Raw genomic sequence first — 5,590 nt, forward strand, 5'->3', positions numbered from 1 at the left:
CGCGCAAGTTCTGCTCGAAGGCCTTCCACAACAGCAGCACTATCTGCATCAGGCATACAAATTGAAAGGAATGGGCGTTAGCTCCATTACCAGGCGACCGCAGAGCAACCACGTACCTTGTGACTCATCAAGTCGTTTATTGACCAGCGAGATGTCCGCATCCGCAATGTCGAGTTGCTTCTTAAGCTCGGCAACTCCATCAGTCCGGCTGGCCACCGAACGTTCCGCCACCTACATAGGAAAGGCAACATTCTATAACTGAGATTATGATCCTCGGCACGCTGCCGCTTTCGACAGCATACCAAGTCTCAGGGGCTACTATCTATACAGGCCGCACTTCATGTGCAAAAACTGTCAAAAGGTATATCATTTTTTGCGTACCTCAAATCCCGTCAGCAAACTTCCGACGGCCTCACACAACCCGCTTTCCATGGACGAAATCCTCTCAATCATCATACTCATTAATGTGCGGTGATCTTCTGAGATGGACGCCCTCTTAAGCAAATCCTGCAGCTCCACCGGCCGTACTCCAACGGGTGCCGAACTCTCTGGCCCCGCCGGACCAGGGGAGACCCTCCGCGACGACACCTCAGGGTCGTCCGCCCCGCACGACGGGGCGGCAGATGGAGGCGTTTCGCTCTCCATCATATCCGGACGAAGGTCTCCCGGAGATGAGCTGTGCTGAGATGGGCTGAGATCCGAAGTACAAGGTGAGAGCTTCGGTTACCCTTAGAAATTAAACAGGGATGTTCACTATTACAAAATTCCCCCCTTTTACTTACGGCTTGCTAGAGGGTTGATTCCTTCGAGGAGACAGTACGGCTGGGGCTCTTCCTGGCACAGGACCTTCCGGTAAAGATTTCTTTCCCTGCTTTGAGGCCTTGGCCTCCGGGTCTTCGGAAGCGGTCCTCTTCTTCCCCTGAAAGGAAGGACTATCAATTCCTTCCTTACTGAAAGCCTCTGCGGCTGAGGTGGTAGATCCGCTGTGCCCTTCTTCGCCCTCCTCCGAAGGTGCAACCTCTAACATTTTGATTAACACGGGATCCTGCGTGGTCTCAGGGAGGGGGGTCGGACACCGTATCAGTTTTGCTTGCGCTATCCACTCATGTCCAAGGGATAGCTGGTTAAAAGGCAAACCCACAGTAAATAAATGGGTAATGTGTCCGGACACAGGGCAACTTACTTGAGTATCCGGGCGATTGCAGCTTAGGCCAGCATTCTCGGTCAATTCCGGACGCATCTCTTGCGATCCGAAGAACAGTTTGTACATCTCCATGGGTGTCAAACCCATGAAGTGTTGAAGAGCTCGTGGCCCCTCTGGATTAAATTCCCACAGGCGGAGGGGGCGACGTTTGCAGGGCAGTAGGCGCCGGATCAACATAACCTGTACCACTATGGCCAGATTGATCTCCCTTTCTTGGAGGCCTCGAATCCGGTCCTGCAACAGGGGAACGTCCTTGGACGGCCCCCAGTCGCGCCCCTTGTTGACCCTTGACGTCAGCCATTGTGGAGGTCCCGAGCGGAAGACGGGAGGCAGCCTCTGCCTGCTGCCCCGGGGAGCGGTGATATAGAACCACTCCTGTTGCCACAAGCCGAGCTCCTCCTGAAAAGAGCCCTCGGGCCATGGAGCATCAGCCCTCTTGCTTATAACCGCCCCGCCACACTCTGCCTGACGCCCCTCAATCACCTTCGGCTCCACATTGAAGGTTTTGAGCCACAAGCCGAAGTGAGGGGTAGTGCGGAGGAAGGCTTCACAGACGATAATGAATTCTGAGATGTGGAGGATAGACTCCGGAGCCAAGTCATGGAATTCCAGCCCATAGTAAAACATGAGCCCCCTCATGAAGGGATCCGTCGGGAAGCCTAAGCCCCGATGGAGGTGAGACACAAACACGACGCTCTCGCTGTGCTCGGGAGTAGGAATAACCTGCCCTCGGGCAGGAAGCCTATGCGAAATCTCGTAGGTTAAGTACCTGGCGTCTCTTAGCTTTAGCACGTCCTCCTCCATGACGGAGGAGGGCATCCACCGGCCTCGTAGGTCGGGGTCAGACATTGTCGAAGATCGAAGGTACCCGAATATGGAGCCTTGGGTGTTGGAACTCAAGGCGAGGGGCGGATACGATAGAGGATTGAAGGAAAAGAACGGGCCTTGGTCTCATTATAAAGAGGGAGAACACCAAGAGCCGTCCCCGTGACCATTTGGAACCCGCCTTCGATGGAGGGGGCGTGGCAATGAGCGCGGTTGGGTTACCCACGTCCGTATTGATGGGAATCCCGGAATAAGGGGAACACGATCTCTGCTTCAACAAGACGTGCCAAGGAAACCGCCTCGCTAAACGCGCTGAGGTGATACAATAAAAACAATTTGAGTAAAGGCTTAGTAATGGTGTGATGTCACGCCACAAAATACGTCAGCAGATTGAACTTGTGTAATATTATTCTCTCTACGGTGGTACGTGGAATTTATTTTTGCAGAGCCGGACACTATCCTAGTGTTCACAATCTTCTATAAATTATTCTGAGGAGGAACCCGCCTTGCAATGCCGAAGACAACATGCGTGCTGGACTCGTCGTCATTGAAGCCTGGTTCAGGGGCTACTGAGGGAGTTCCGGACTAGGGGGTGTCCGGATAGCCGAACTATCATCATCGGCCGGACTCCCAGACTATGAAGATACAAGATTGAAGACTTCGTCCCGTGTCCGGATGGGACTTTCCTTGGTGTGGAAGGCAAGCTTGGCGATACGGATATGTAGATCTCCTACCATTGTAACCGACTCTGTGTAACCCTAGCCCTCTCCGGTGTCTATATAAACCGGATGGCTTTAGTCCATAGGACGAACAACAATCATACCATAGGCTAGCTTCTAGGGTTTAGCCTCCTTGATCTCATGGTAGATCCACTCTTGTAACACACATCATCAATATTAATCAAGCAGGACGTAGGGTTTTACCTCCATCAAGAGGGCCCGAACCTGGGTAAAACATCGTGTCCCTAGTCTCCTGTTACCATCCGCCTAGACGCACAGTTCGGGACCCCCTACCCGAAATCCGCCGGTTTTAATACCGACAACTCTCAAAATAATATAAGTGAATCATGAGAGATCAACAATTTCTTCAAAATTAATCCACCGTCGTGCTCTAAAAGATAAAGTGAAGCACTAGAGCAAAAACTATCTAGCTCAAAAGATATAAGTGAAGCACATAGAGTATTCTAATAAATTTCAATCAAAGAGGCTTCTCCCAAAAGGTGTGTTACAACAAGGATGATTGTGGTAAACTAAAAAGCAAAGACTAATATAATACATGACGCTCCAAGCAAAACACATATCATGTAGCGAATAAAAATATAGCTCCAAGTAAAGTTACCAATGAACGAAGACGAAAGGAGGGGATGCCATCCGGGGGCATCCCCAAGCTTAGGCTTTTGGCTATTATTGAATATCTTGGGGTGCCTTGTGCATCCCCAAGATTAGGCTTTTGCCGCCCTTTCTTCCATAGTCCATCAAATCTTTACCCAAAACTTGAAAACTTCACAACACAAAACTCAACAGGAAATCTCATAAGCTCCGTTAGTGAAAGAAAACAAAACCACCACATAAGGTACTGTAATGAACTCATTATTTATTTATATTGGTGTTAAACCTACTGTATTCCAAGTTCTCTATCGTTCATACCCTTACATACTAGCCATAGGTGCAACAAAATAAGCAAACAACACATGAAAAGAAGAATATGTCAAAAACAGAACAGTCTGTAGCAATCTATAACTAACGCAAATTTCTGGAACCTCAAAATCCTACCAAAATAGGACTTCCTAAACAATTTGCCTATTGTTGAGAAGCAAAAAGAATCAATGCAAAATCTCGTTTTTGTGATTTATTGATTTTTTTCTCGTGAGCGCAAAGTTTCTGTTTTTCAGCAGAATCAAATCAACTCATATCATAGGTTATCCTATAGGTTTTACTTGGCACAAACACTAAATAAAACATGAAAACACATCTAAACAGAAAGTAGAAACAAAATTTATTACTAAACAGGAGCAAAAACAAGAAACATAAAGAAAATTGGGTTGCCTCCCAACTAGCGCTATTGTTTAATGCCCCTAGCTAGGCATAAAAGCGAAGATAGATCAAAGTAGTGCCATCTTTGGCACTTGATTCATAGGTAGCTCGCATGATAGATTGATAAGGTAATTTAACTTTCTTTCTTGGAAAGTGTTCCATGCCTTTCTTTAATGGAAATTGGAATCTAATATTCCCTTCCTTCATATCAATAATCGCACCAATCATTCTAAGAAAGGGTCTACCAAGAATAATAGGGCAAGAAAGATTGCAATCTATATCAAGAACGATGAAATCAACGGCACCAAATTTCTATTAGCAACAATTAGAACATCATTGATTCTTCCCATTAGCTTTTTAATGGTGGAATCTGCAAGGTGCATATTTAAAGAGCAATCATCAAGATCATGGAAACCTAGAATATCACATAAAGTTTTCGGAATCGTGGAAACACTAGCACCCAAATCACACAAAGAAAAACACTCATAATCTTTAATTTTAATCTTTATAGTAGGTTCCCACTCATCATTAAGTTTTTTAGGTATAGAAACTTCCAAATTAAGTTTTTCATCAAAAGATTGCATCAAGGCATCAACAATATGTTTGGTAAAGGCTTTATTTTGACTATAAGCATGAGGAGAATTAACAACGGATTGCAACAAGGAAATACAAATGTTTAAAGAACAATTATCATAATCAAATTCCTTGAAATCCGAGATAGTGGGTTCAATACTATTTAAAGTCATGACCTCTCCAATCCCACTTTTACCAAATTTAGCATCAAGATCTAAAAACTCCAAATTATCGAAACACTTTTTAACAAAATTTGACTCACTTCCAGTCCCATTATTATCAAGATTCATATTGCAAAACAAGGATCTAATAGGGGACACATCAATAACTTTAAGATCTTCATCATTATATTCATCTAACTTTTCTAGTTTGACAGCCATCTTATTGACTAAGGTGGCTTGCTTTTCAGAAATTTGAGCTATAGCCTTCTCAAGCTGGATTATTTGAGAGTTCACGCCATAAAATTCTTTATTCATATCATCAAGCTCCTTATTCATAAGACCCAAAAAATCTTTTTGTTCTTTAAACTCTTTTCTGAAGAAATTATTATGCTCAAATTGCAAATTCATAAAGCTTTTAATATTCGACTCAATCTCTTTGAACCTCCTAAGAAGGAGGTCGGTACTCTTAGGCAAAGCCATGAGGACAAACATGCACACCAGCAAACAGAAAAAGGCAAGCGAAAGAGAGAAGAAGGCAAGCGGAAAAGAGAGGAGATTGGGAAATAGAGGGCGAATAAAACGGCAAGGGTGAAGTGGGGGCGAGGAAAATGAGAGGCAAATGGAAAATAATATAAATGCGAGGGAGATGAGTTTGTGATGGGTACTTGGTATGTCTTGACTTGAGCGAAGACCTCCCCGGCAACGGCGCCACAAATCCTTCTTGCTATGTCTCGAGCTTCCGTTGGTTTTCCTAGAAGAGGAAAGGGTGATGCAGCACAATAGCGTAAGTATTT

The sequence above is a fragment of the Triticum dicoccoides genome, chromosome 1B, assembly GCF_002162155.2.
Source record: "Triticum dicoccoides isolate Atlit2015 ecotype Zavitan chromosome 1B, WEW_v2.0, whole genome shotgun sequence".
Classification (NCBI taxonomy): domain Eukaryota; kingdom Viridiplantae; phylum Streptophyta; class Magnoliopsida; order Poales; family Poaceae; genus Triticum; species Triticum dicoccoides.